This window comes from Nannospalax galili, unplaced genomic scaffold (genome assembly GCF_000622305.1).
Source record: "Nannospalax galili isolate Female #2095 unplaced genomic scaffold, S.galili_v1.0 scaffold50, whole genome shotgun sequence".
Classification (NCBI taxonomy): domain Eukaryota; kingdom Metazoa; phylum Chordata; class Mammalia; order Rodentia; family Spalacidae; genus Nannospalax; species Nannospalax galili.
In genome coordinates, this window is record NW_008328749.1 from 2,497,036 (window position 1) to 2,511,190 (window position 14,155).

Here is a 14,155-nt window from a genome sequence, read left to right on the forward strand (position 1 = left end):
TGTGTGTGTGTGTGTGTGTGTGTTTATTCCCTGTTTGTATGTAAGTGCACCTGTGTCATGTAATGCCTGCAGAGGTCAGAAGTCGTCATTGGATTCACTGGAACTGTAGTTATGAACAGTTGTTAGCCACAAGGTGGGTGTTGGGAACTGAACCTATGTCTTCTGCAAAAGCAGCCAGTGCTCTTCGACCTTGAGCCATCTCTCCAGCCCACAACCTCCATACTTGTTTCATTAGTGGTTATTTCTAATAGATATAGGTCAGTTTTTGTTTTTGTTTTTTTGGTCTTTTTGAGACAGAGTCTCCCTGTAGCCTCAGCTGGCCTAGAACTCCCTATGTAGACCAAGCTGGCCTCGAACTCACAGAGATCCACCTGCATCTACATCCCCAGTGCTGGGATTAAAGGCGTGCACCACCACACCTGGCTTAATATAGGTCAGTTTTGTTGGAAAATTATTTCCTATATGAGATCAATTTCATTTAGTGTATCTGCAAGTTCAAGTGTATGCATACCTATATATGGGTGTGCTTCTCCTTGTATCGTCCATTAAGAAACTAGATAAATTCATTGCATGTTCATGAAAGTGACTTTTTCTTGACCAAACTCCATCCATTTTCTCTAAAATCACCTTGTACATAGGACTTGACTTTTGGATGTCCTCTCTGCATTTGGTGTTTGTGTGTTCTTTTTTCATAATGAAATTTAAAAACAATTCTTTAACAGAATCTTGCTAAATAGTGTAACCCAAACACCAACACTGGTCTTGATCATTCTTCATGTATGTTTCAATCTCCCACCCTCTTTCCCAGGTGATATCTGATCTTAAATATCTTGAGTAACTTTCTTTTCATAATAGTTGTGGTGTTAAATCTCAGTTAGGGTCAGATTCTTCTCTGACATTCTGAACCTCTCTTGTTGGACCATGCATGTGCATGTATAAAGACATGATCTTCATTAATGACTGACTGATTAGTTGTCTGGTAGTGAGTCAAATTCCTGAAACACTGCTCTGCAGAAACATCTACTGCTTTTGTTAAATGTGACAATTCTAAGCCACAATATAGTGATGCTTGAAAATGAATCAGCCTGACTCAGCATTCATAAAGCCAGGAGTGGACCTGAACTGCTGAGCTCCTGTTCCTTCATATTTCTCTTGGAACTGTGCTCCCCAGCCAAGGCTTAGATCATTATTTTTGAAAAGGTTATATATATATATATATATCTCCAGCATAAAATGGGGAATTAAATTCAGGGTCTAAGCCTTATCAGAGTCTCTTATGCCTTGATCCCTAGGTCTAGAATATTACACACACACCAACAAATAGATTTCTCTCATTGTCTGCACTGAGAAAAGCATGCTGCTTTGAGTGCTTTGATATGTAAAGCACGCATATGCACATGCATACTCTATTTTACATCATCTTGAGTGAAGAGCAAGGAAGAGTCCTGAGTGTTAAGGTCATTTGCTAGACCACAAGAGAAGCAGATGGCTCTGAATTTATTTACATTGTAAACAATAACTTTTTGGTTGCAAGGTTAAGTAAAAGTCATTCTTTACTGCAGACCTTACGTCTGCATTGTAAAAGTCAGTCCTATAGTTAACCACCTCAACTTCTTCTTTAAATTGAATTAGAATTAAGGAAAAACAGAGGCCAGGTTCCTAGATAGCCCAGTTTTAATGGTCTGGATTAGATTTCCTGGTAAGCAGAATCTGGTTACAATCACAGGCTTCTTTGATTGAAGGGTCCCTGCTTTGCTGGAGCTCTTACTTGCTGACTGTCTCAAGAGGGAGAGTTTTCCTGACTTTGGGGTAGGTTTCATTTTTCTTGGCTATAGTGTGGCATGTCAATGTAGTAGAGATAATTTGGAACTTCATGGCCACTTAGGGAAATATAAAATAGCCCTAAACCTGCTTCTTGAAGATTCTACCTCTACTGCCTTCACTCTTCCACCCTTTGATTATGCCTTTCTTCAAAATCCACCCATGTTTACACGGCTACAGTTCCAAGGGATTGAAGATCCTTCAAAACAACTGAGGCTGAAAAAAAAAATGCTAGTTGGAAGTAGAATGAATATGTTTTTCATTTAGTTGGGGTTAGAAGACATCCAGAGGGCTTTAAGATGCCTGTCTCTTCATCTTAACATGCAGACCACAGCCAAATTAGGGTTAGTCCTCCATATGAGGAGATTAGAAAATGTTAAAATTCATCTGGGCATGGTAGTGCAAGCCTTTAATCTTAGGACTCAGGAGGCTGAGGGAGGCAGATCTCTATGAGTTCAAGGCCAACCTAGTCTACACAGTGAGCTCCAGGGCAGCAAGGGCTACAGAGAGACCCTGTTTCCAAAAGATGCCTTCTTCCCCCCAAAAAGAAAATGTTACAATTCTTCATCACAAATATGAGTCCAAAGTATTTATCTTGATTGTGTAGGTAACCTTGACTTTTCCCAATTTTGTTAGGACCATAGTTTGGATGAAACATAACGTAGATGACAACTTTTATTGCTGTTCTTACTGACTCACAATATAATTTTAGAATGAAGGCCATTGATAGCTCATTGTTTTGTTCATACTTATTGTATCATGAATAAATGCTATTATCTTCAGTTAGAATTATTGATTAAATTTAAAGAATCCCTAAATAGATTTCTATGCAATTAACTTAGTTTAATGATCACTTGTACAAATTAAATATAACTTGAAATTGTCAGAATATAGAGGAAATTAATTGCTCTTTATGATCACATGACTTGAGTACGCCTTTGGTAAATAAAATTAGGTTGATATTATTGATGTAATAAAACAGCTCCTTTTTCAGTTGTGGGAATGGCTTTTCTGGGAATGCCTTCTGTTCCAAAAAGAATCTTACCTAACCTTAGAACCAAAGTTAATATTGTTTTGAGATCATTAAATACTATCTCAGTAAACAATGTAAACAATCTTAGTAGGCATTCTGTTTCTCTTGTAAGCAAAATATATAAATTTAATCCCTCATGATTCTTCCTTCCACTGACAGAATAAGGTATTGTGTGTATATGCTGTGAAAATTTTAGTTGCTTAAGCAGTGAATTACTCTGGAAGCAAAGAATTATCCCAGTTTATGTTGCAAACAACTGGTGGGATTAGATTGATAACACTGTTTGTGTTTGTGTGTGCTGCTCTGGGTTAGTAGGAGTCAGAAAGGGAAAATCATTCTCTAATAAGAAAAAGTTCATCTTTTCCTTTCCCATATCATACTGGTTGCATTGTTTAAATACAGAACAAAGTGTTCAGTACACAATGGTGTTCAGAAGAATAGTTCTGAGAGAACTCAGAAGGAACAAGTTCTGAGAGCAGATGAGGCTCATTCTTGGATCTAAACAACACTGAATCAGGATTTCTTTGTTCAGACACTGCGCATCTCTCTGCCAAATTCTGTTATAATTATATTATAAGATCATGTTTTTTTGTTTTTTTTTTTTAACCTATTCACATGGGGTTAGTAAAGAAATGACCTGGAATGACATCTAGATTGTTTAGAGTTATGTTACCCCCAAATCAATTTCAAATTGCTTTTTGTTGCTGGTGTGGTTATGCACACCTTTAATCCCAGCACTCAGGAGGCAGAGGTACAAGGATTTCTGTGGCTTTGAGGTCAGCCTGGTCTAAATAGCAAGTTCCAGGTCAGTGAGAGCTACATTGTGAGAACTTGCCTTTAAAACAAAACAAAACAAAACAAAACAAAAAAACCCAAATCTTTTCGTTAAACTGCCCTTAGAAACAGGGGTACTCCCAAACAGGGATTAGAGAAATGGCTCTTTGATTAAGAGTACTGGCTCTCTTGTAGAGGACCTGGGTTTGGTTTCTAATACCCACATGGTGCCTTACAATCATTTGTAACTCTGATTCCAGGATTCCAGGTGATCCAATTCCCTTTACTAGCCTCTGTGGGGATCAGGTATGCATATGAGCATAAGTACATGATGGTAAACACATAAACATAAGATAAAAATAAATACATCTTTAAACCAAACAAAACATAGTTAAATTTAATGAGTCATATTTATTATATATGTTCCTAATCTCTAAGTAACCACTTTCTATCTGTGACTATGACTATTAAAAAAAATTAAGATATCACTGAGACCTTTTTCTTGCTTCTCTCTAGTCTAATATAATTTCATTTTTTTTTTTTCTGAGGCAGGGCCTCCCTGTAGCCCCAGCTAGCCTTGAACTCACTATGTAGACCTGTAGACCAGGCTGTAGTCATGTCTGGACTTGTGTGAATGTCATTCAAACATGTAACCCATAGTCCTTCTTCCTTCCCCTGACAGAATAAGGTATTAGGGTGTATATCCTGTGAAAATTTAGCTGCTTAAGCAGTGAAATACTCTGGAAGCAAAGAATTATCCTAGTTTATGTTGCAAACTACTGGTGGGATTAGATTGATAGCATCTGTTTGTGTTTGTGTGTGCGGCTCTGGGTCAGTAGGGGTCAGAAAGTAAAAATCATTCCCTGATAGGAAAAAGTTAATCTTTTCCTTTCCCATATCGTACTGGTTGGATTGTTTAAATAAATACAGAACAAAGTGTTCAGTATTTGCCATAACCATACATTCATTTTTTTTCGATGTTCAGTTCATTGTTTTTTTTCCCATAAAACAATGACCACAACCTACCATCCCAAATGATATATTTTTCTTTCTAATTGTTTGCCGATCTTTATTTCACAAATGTTTTACAAACACTAGAATGAAAAAATTCTAAATTTGACTCTAAAACTCTATATTGTTTATAGCATTCTTCAAAATGCTAATTTTCAAGCATAATTTCAAGTTGAAGATACCAGTGTCCTGAGGAACACACCATTCCTATGACTCAAAGGTGCTCCTGGTTATTCCCTGTAGTCCCAGCTGGCCTGAAACTTGCTATATAGACCAGGCTGGCCTTGAACTCAGAGATATCCGAGTGCTGGGATTAAAAGAGTACACCACCACGCCTGGCCAAATCTTCTTTTTTAAGCTGTTATGAAATACAGAAAATTTTAATGTGTATTTAAAATTTTTTTTAATATAGTGTTAAAAAATTTTAATTACAATATTGTGTGTTTGTAAGGTCACTCTCTTTTTTATTTTTTTACCATTTGAGTCCCAGGATCTAAGTCAGATCCTCAGGCTTGGTTGCAAGTGCTTTTACCTGCTGATCCACTATTAGACTGATTTTCCTATTTTTCCCATTTTTTTCTTTTTCTTTTTTCTTTATTCTGGTGTAGCCCTTGGGCATGGGAGGCCACCTCTCCACTACTGAGCCACATCCTCAGCACATCCTTTATGTCCTTGCTCTGTGCCTCCCTCCTATCCCACCTTTCAATGTTTTCATTCCCTTAACGTGTATAGAGAAATCTCCTATACAGAGTGTTAGACTGCACAGAACTTAAGGACTCTCACCACTGCCATTTGCCTTGGAATTACTATACACATCCTCAATGAGTAGGCTTGAAAACAGAAATGTAATCTTTTGAATAAAATCAAACTTTACATTGTGGCTAGTACATCAGTAGAAAAAAAGGGGTACTTTAAGATATAACTTAGTAGTGCACTAAAAATTGTCACTTTCCCTGTATCCTAAAAGTGTTACATGAGTTAAAATCACCCTCTAGGCTTATAAAACTTTTTTTATAATTATTAAGGACATGTTTTAATGAGAAGTGATAGAAACTAATGAGTTTTTTACTAATGAGTAAATGTGGAAAGCTGTGCTCCCTATTTGTGCCCATATCTCCTCCTTACACTGACTGCCGGACAACTTGTTCTTTCTTCCCTGAGACATTTCCACAGTTTTAATATTCGTTCAGTTTGTCTTTCAAGGTAGAATTACTGGTGTTTCTGGGTGAACCTGTGCACACTTTGTTTCTTGGTACATTCAGTACTTACTTGTGTGGGGTGTGTCAGTCACATACCAGTATGTTTTGAATGAATCACTGAGATTTTCTTATGCGTTAATAATACCTTAACTGTCTTTATCCCCAAAAGTCCCACAGGTTTCCATTTTCTACTGTACCCAAAACAAATTTCAGACACTTGTGATGGAACAGATACATGAATTTCTACTGACAGTTCTCTTTACCTTAATTCCCGTGACTCTAATTTTGAGATAAGTATTCTGAATGAATACAATGACCACTGTCACCGAAAATGCAAGGCAAACAGAAGCAAACAAAAGGAAATATATTTACTTTAGGCAGAGGCTTGGCAGGTTTGCAGTGGAGTCCTCCCACAAAATCAAAATTTGGTAAGGTGGGGTGAGGAAACTCCAGATCCCAGTAGGTCCGAATGAGCCACATGTCTGCTTTGCTCATTGTCTCATATAGAGTAGTGGGTCTTCCTGAAGGGGAAGAAGCAAAGTGAAGCATTGAGAGCTGACACATGACAGGTGTAAATGAATGTGCAGCTAATTTTCTAGGACTTTTTTTTTATTTGGCCTTTTTGAGACAGAGTCTCCCTGAAGCCCCAGCTGACCTGGAACTTTCTATGTTGACCAGGCTGTTCTATGTTGATCAGGCTGGCCTCGAACTCACAGAGACCCACCTGCCTCTGCCTCCAGAGTGCTACTGCCACACCCAGCTTTTGGAAGACCTTTCAATAAGGTAGCCAGAGGTATATAAAAGTGTCTATTTTTTTGCTATAAAAAAATCTCTCAGGCAGGATGTGGTGGTCTCAAAAAGACCACCACCACCACCAACAACAACAACAAAACCCCCCAAAAAACAGTCTCTGTGTGTGTACGGTTGTGTGCACAATGTATATGTATGTTACATGTACTTATGCTTAGAGAATATAAATTAGAAACATGAGAGACTTGTGTGAAGAGACCACATGTTAAATTCACATCTGTATTTAAAAATTATTATTTTACTTTTTTATGTGTATGAATGATATGCCTGCATATATGTAAGTGCAACCATGTCGTATAGTGCCCGTGGAGGTCAGAAGAGGGCTTCAGATCCCTTGGAACCTGAGTTACAGATGGTTGGTAGCCACCATGTGGCTGCTGGGATTCAAACCCAGGTCTCCTACAAGAACAGCAGTGCTCTTAGCTGCTCAGCCATCTTTCCAGCCCCAAGTATTTAAAAATTATTAAGTATCTATATATTGCATTGAAAGTGTTAGTAAATACATAGATGTCACTATCTATTATCCATGGAAACACCTTTCCCTGGAATACGCTATGATTTTTGCCTAATATAGTTCTTTTCATTATGTTTTTGAGACAGGGTCTTCCTGTAGCCCCGCTTGGCCTAGAGCTTGCTATGTAGACCAGGCTGGCCTCCATCTAATGGAGGTCTGCCTGCCTCTGACTTCTGAGTGCTGGGATTAGCTGGGATGAAAGCTGTGCATCATGACCCTTGGTTTTTTGTTTTGTTTTAAATTTAAAGGATAGAACTTTTAATGCTTTGTTCTCTAAGTGAATGGAAAATTTTGTTTTGCTTTGAAACAGTCTAATGGAGCCCAGACTGATTTAGAACTTACTGTGTAGCCCAAATTGACCTTAAACTCCTGATCATCATGCTTCCACATTAAAAGGGCAGAGATTTCAGGCATATGCCACCTCACCCAGTATGAACATTTGAGGGGTTTATGTTTTTCATTTTCATTTTGGTACAAGGACTCACTATGTGGCCCTGATGATCTCAAAAACACATAACTGAGTATGCTTGTATTTCTTGTTACACTGCTTTTGAGTTGTATTTAAGTTTGTAGTAATTAGGTAGTATATGTTTAGATATATTAAGTATGAAGATGTTTTATTATATGGGGAATGTCTTCTTACTCTATTTTTCTTTAATTTAATGAAGAGACAACTTCAAAACCCTATAACCAATAATTTCTATGCCCGCACTTCAGCATTACACGTTTTAAATTAAACCCTCAATGAATAAATACGGACTCTCTGAAAGCCTGAGTTCATAGGTTTGCTAGGATAGAGATAGTATATGTTACAACTGTGAAGAAATTTATTAAGTGTGGTAAGAATATATTTTAAATTTTAAATGAAAAAACTAGTCTACATAAAAAGAAAAAGAAAAACCCTCAACGCTGTACAAATAACTCTGCTAGAGATGTATGTTAAGGCCTCAATCTACATGTCTGTCACCATCAAGATATTGAGTTTTGGTGGTACCATCCCTGGGCAGGTAGCCTGGGCCCTAGAAGAAAGACAGGTGAGCAAGTCATTGAAAGCAAGCCTGTATGAAGCCTTCCTCTGTGGTCTCTGCTTCAGTTCCTGCCTCCAGAATCCTGTAGTGCCTTGAGTTCCTGTCGTCTTATAATCTGTAAGCCAAATAAACCATCTCCTCCCACAAACAAACAAGCGAGCAAACAAGCAAACAGATAGACTGTTAAGGTCTGGTGAGATGGCTTAGCAGGTAAAAGTATTAGCCATGCAAGTGTTCCGACTTGAATTCAATCCCCATGCAGGCCTTGACCATTGACTTCACTCACTGGAATCCAAAAAAGGTGGAAGAAGAGAACCTACTACACAAAGTCATCTTCTGATGAGCACTGGAGTCATGGCACACTTGCTCCCCGTGAGTCATGCAAAAATGGTTGAATTCAAATGAATGCTCAAGCATGTGCATGTGTGTGTGTGTGTATATAGGCACACACATGTGCATACACACAGAGGAAAACAACAATAAATACAGATAGGTACAACTACTGTTTAAAAGATGAAATGAGCCGTAGAGATGGCTCTGTGGTTAAGAGCACTGCCTGTTCTTCCAGAGGACTTGGGTTCACTTCCTACATGACCATCTGTAACTCCAGTTCCAGGGGAATCCTATGCCCTCTTCTGGCTTCCAGAGGGTTTTCATAACAAGGGTGCACTTCCATACATGCAGGAAAACACTCATGCACATGAAAAAAATAAAGTATAAAAGGGGCTGGAGAGATGGCTTAGCGGTTAAGAACACTGGTCTTCTTGCAGAAGACCTGGGTTCAAATCCCAGTATCCACATGGCAGCTAATAACCATCCAAAACTCTGGTTCCAGGGGATCCAATAGCCTCTTCTGACCTCCGTGGGCATTGCACAACACGGGTGCACTTACCTACATGCAGGCAATACACGTATACACACAAAATAAAAATAATAAATGAATTTTTTAAAAAGTTTAAAAAAAAGATGAGATAAAATAGCTAATAAGATGGATATGTAATTGCTTAGAGAGCACATCAGAGCCATTTTATGAGTGTGTGCCTTTGTGGACTGTCTTATGCAAGTGATGGCCAAGGTTTTCTGACACTGCAACGTAAGCCTTTCAACAATGCTTTGAGTTTGGAAAGCAGTTTCACAGAGCTTTTTTTTTTTTAACCATTAAGTATAAAAATAGATCCCTTTGATTTTTCTAGTCCTTTAAGCCTACCTTCAGCTGCACAGCAAATTTAGAACTCCCCAGTAGGAAATGAAGACAGTAAGTACCTAGAACTACACTGCAAAACTGATTTCACTTCTCATTAAACATTTGGAACCAAAAAATCAAAACAAAGCATGTACATCACATTTTTCACCCTCTCCAGGAACATCATTCACTCACTGAGTTCTGACAGAACAACAGGCATACAGGAAGGAGGCAGTGGGAGTCCACCACTGTACTTTTCATATGTGGATCCAGGAAAGAAGCGCAGACTGAACACCAAGGATGTCTTGAGACTCTCAGCCAGCAGGTCACCAGAGGGACTGAAGTTATCTGCTAGGATGATGTCAAATCTGGATTCTTATAAATATGTCATAAGTTCCTTGTTCAAAACTGCATCTTTATAGATCTTCTCAAAATAATATGAATACATCCAAACAATTTTTTGCAACATTAAAAGGTATTTCCAAAATGGTTGTTTGGGCAGTTCATAAATGGTTCTCCTAAGTGTTTCCATAAAAATTTCCTCTAAGAGATGGATAATGATGTCAGTAGATGTCAACATCCAGAGAAAGGGAAGCTGAAGGTCTCAGAACAGTCACCTCATGACTCTTCTTCACAAGCTCATCTAGGATTGTCCTTAAATTGTACCAATGGCTGTATTCCACCAGCAGCACCAGCACCTTTCCAGAGCTCCCAAAACCAAAGAAACCACTCAGCTGCAGTAGGAGCAGAACTGCAATCATTTTCACAGACATCTGGGTTAAAGTCACAGCTTCCTCTCAGATGGTGACTGCTCTGGTCTTGCTAGTGTCTGAAATCAGTTGTTTAGTTAAAATACAACTTGTGCAATACCAAAATAAATATACGTGAAATACCATAGTGCCCAGATGCCAAGAGCAAAGAGCGAAAAGCAGATGTGAATGTGGTAAATGACTCCTGATGTCAGTGACTCCCACATATAAGGCACTTGGGATATGAAAACTGTAGAATGTGAGATTTAACCAAAGACATAACTGTGGAATCAGATTTTTTATATCACAGTCCAAGTATTATTTTCCATATTAATGCTGCCAACATCTTGACCACATACCACACACTTTCACTATCTTAGGTATATGATTCAGAGATCCAGAGCATAATCTCAAAATTGCAAACAAAACACTGCAACCAGGTTTAGAACAGTTTGTAGCCCACATAGAAATCCTATACTTCGGGTTCTTAAATTTTTTTTATTTATTTCTTAATTTTTGACAGAGTTTTCCTGTAGCTCCAACTGGCCTGTAATTTGTTATGTTGACCAGGCTGTCCTGGATCTGACAAAGATCTGCCTGCCTCTCTGCCTGGGGAGTGCTGGGATTACAGGCAGGCACTATATACTTTTAGCCTTTCCATCTGTTCCTGTTCTAGCCAACCAAGTAAACTGCTTCCTTGTAACCATCCTGCCTGGTAGTAATGGATATATTCTGAAGAGACACTTGTGCTCCCCTCTTTGGCTATCAAGAATAGTGAAAGAATGAATCTTGAGAAATGAGAATTCCTCCAGCAATTTTCTGCTAGGAAAAAAAAAAAAAAAAGCCTGAATCCAGAGGAGGATATGCAGAGGAGGAACTTGTCCCCTGAAGAAGATTTACAACTGCTCAGAGAACTTGCAGGACAGACTGACCTTGCAGGAGAATCTGAGATCTGAGACTGTGGTGGACTGGGGCCATCACCTTGGCTGGACTGCTTAGTTAATGCATATCTCTTGATCTCTATTTAAACCTACCCTCATATCTGGATCCTGAAGGTGGAAGTGGGTGGGGGTCCACTGGATCTCCTTGCCTTCCCCAATGTGCACATAATGAGTAAATCTGTTTTTGCTTTTCACTATAAACTTGGCCCTTTTAATTGGTTTATTGAGGCTGGGTGGCCGAACCTGGCTTGTGTTGTTCATTTAAATGGTATTATGGGGCCGGGTGTGGTGGCGCAGGCCTTTAATCCCAGCACTCGGGAGGCAGAGGCAGGCGGTTTTCTGTGAGTTCAAGGCCAACCTGGTCTACACATTGAGTTCCAGGATAGCTGGGGCTACAGGGAGACCCTGTCTCAAAAAGACAAAAAAAAAAAAAAAAAAAAAAAAAAAAAAAGGGGGGTAGGGCTTCTTACCCTACCTCTTCTGCTGGGAATTTGTCTGGCTTGACCTGAAATCCGTCTTGGGCATGAGGAACTGAATTGAAATCCCCAGCACACATGTAAAATGTCAGAAATTGCTATGTATGATTCTAATACTGAGGGATGGAGACAGACTGATCCCAAGATAACATTAGAAAAGAATGTCTTTAGGGTCCATGAAAGATCCTTTCTCAACGCAATGAGGAAAAGAGTGATGGGAGACACCACAGATTCTCTTCTGGTACTTCCTGTGCCCACAAGTACACACCACACTCACATGCATGCACCACAGTCACACAACAGTACATACATGGCATATACACACAGGAGAGAGAGAGAGAGAGAGAGAGAGAGAGAGAGAGAGAGAGAGGCTAAAGCAAAAACAAAATCAATGTACACTGGAGTGTGGTACAGAATAAAGGTAGACATACAGATCAACGCAATACATTTAGAAACTAAAAAATACACACATTTTTGCTTGATTTTTGGCAAGGATTACAAACCAATTTAAAAAGTAGCAGTCTTTTTTACCAAATGCTGCTGAGAAAACTGACTAGTGAAAGGCAAAACTTAAAAATGTACCCTCTACCTCATACCATAATAAAAGCCAATTTAAATTGGTTCAAAAAGATGAGTTATAAATATTAATATTGACTAAAATTATGAAAATATATTTGGACACTGATTTGAAAATCATTATTCTGTATGTTCTCAAGCCCACAAGCAGCTACCCTAAACATAAATTGAACGTCACAAAAATCAAAGCTTCTCTTCATCAAAGAGCATCCTTAAAAGGATGAACCACAAAGCTGGAGAATACATGTACAAATCACGTGCCCAGTAAAAGACTTAAGCATCGTTGTTTAAAAAGCTAGTTACTCTACAATACGAAGAAAAAAATCGAGTATGGCCAGAGAATATGAACAGACATATTTCCTAGAAATAGCAAATACTATGCGCATGAAATAACAGTATTTAGCATCACTATACTTATCAAAATTGAGCTCAAGAGAATTTAAATAAAAATATAATGAGATATTCCTCCGTGCCCTCCGTCCCCTGTTGCCTGGTGACAATCAAAAGGGAACGTGTGCGGTCAGAAGAATCCTGCACCACTGTGGCTGGAACCGTCTGCCAATTGCCCGCGGAGGTTCAAGACGTTCGTACGGGTCATTTAGCTACACAGCAAAGAGAAAAGAACACAGAACTAGTACCGGAGATGGGAGGGAAGACTGAGCACCGACCAGGGCGGATCCCATTTCCTCGGGCTGCCCAGCCTGGGTCCCGCGCCTGTTAAACATGTAACACGGCGACCTGGGCCGCTGCGCCCTTCCGGCCTGGCGGCCGCGGTGGGACCCACCATTGTCCCACAGGCAGGGAAGCTCAGATCCTGCCCAGCTCCTCGCCGCCTCTTTCCGAGCAGCTTCCGGCCGTCTGGTTCCGGGCACTAGGGAGAGTCTGTGTCAAGGTAAACTCAGCTCCGCTCTGAGGGCTCTGCGGCTGGATGGAGACCGGCCGGCTTCCGCAGTCCTGCACCTGTTCCCTCGCTAGCGCTTTTGCTGTCTGATGCCCTGGAAACCTGGAATTTCGTAGTGGTTGGCTGTTGTGGGGGAGAGCACAGGGTTTGACCCTTGGTGCGCAGAGGCTTAACTCAGCGAGCCCTTTGTAGAAGACGTTACCTGGATGACAGTTAAACAAGTGATTGTATTCTTGGTGGTCTGGAAAAGATATGTGAATTCAAGAAAGGAATAAAGTCAAAGGGTGTTTTTCTTTGAAAAAAAGGAATACAAAATATAAATAGCATTCACAGTAAGATAGGAACAAGCCAGGTGTCAAATTAGAAATGATTAAGTGTGATCTATCCATGTTACTCAAATGTGTGCATCTACTATAGTATGGACAATTCTTTAAAACCTCATAAAAATGAAAGCCAATCAAAACTCTACTCATTATATTGAGAACTGTTGGCAACGGATAGCTGCTGGGACAGGGTGAGTGAGTATTCTTTAAGGATGTGATGCTGGGTAGGTTGGCCAGGATCCGGAGGATGGACCCACACTGAAGGGCATTTGGGGCACAAATTAAACTCCATAAGCCATAAAAATAGTAGGAGACATGAAATCCGGTGAGAAATGGAGATGGGGAGGTTTAATCCTGCCCTTTCTCCCATCTCCTTTCCTCTTTATCTTGGATAATTTAAAAAATCATATAAATTCCTCATTAACTACACCACAGAAACTTTCTAGGTGAGAACTTCTATTTTTTGTGGGTTTAATTTGCTAATCTAATGTTTTCATTTTTTTATGTATTAAGATTTTCTTTTTCTTCTTGCATATCTATCACAAAAATTCCTTTCTTGTCATTTTTCCATACATTGAACCTTTCTATTTGTTAATGTATTATCACAGTGTTCTCTAGTAATCCCTTTTATTTCTGAATAATTGGTAATAATGTCTCCCCTATCATATATGATTTTACTTATGCAAATGTCTTTCGTGGGGTTAGGGAGTCATTTTCTCTAAATATCTTTTTAAACATTTTGTCCTTACAAAGATGAGGTTCCAGGTTGCTGACATGTATTTCTATTTTCTGATTTGACCTTCTCAGCTCTAATCT

General features: G+C 39.2%; 1 pseudogene; it reads right to left on the reverse strand.

Annotated features, from left to right (window-relative positions):
- Positions 1-10,633, reverse strand: part of LOC103731288 — a 14,129-nt pseudogene extending 3,496 nt beyond the window's left edge.
- Positions 10,634-14,155: the final 3,522 nt, after the last annotated feature.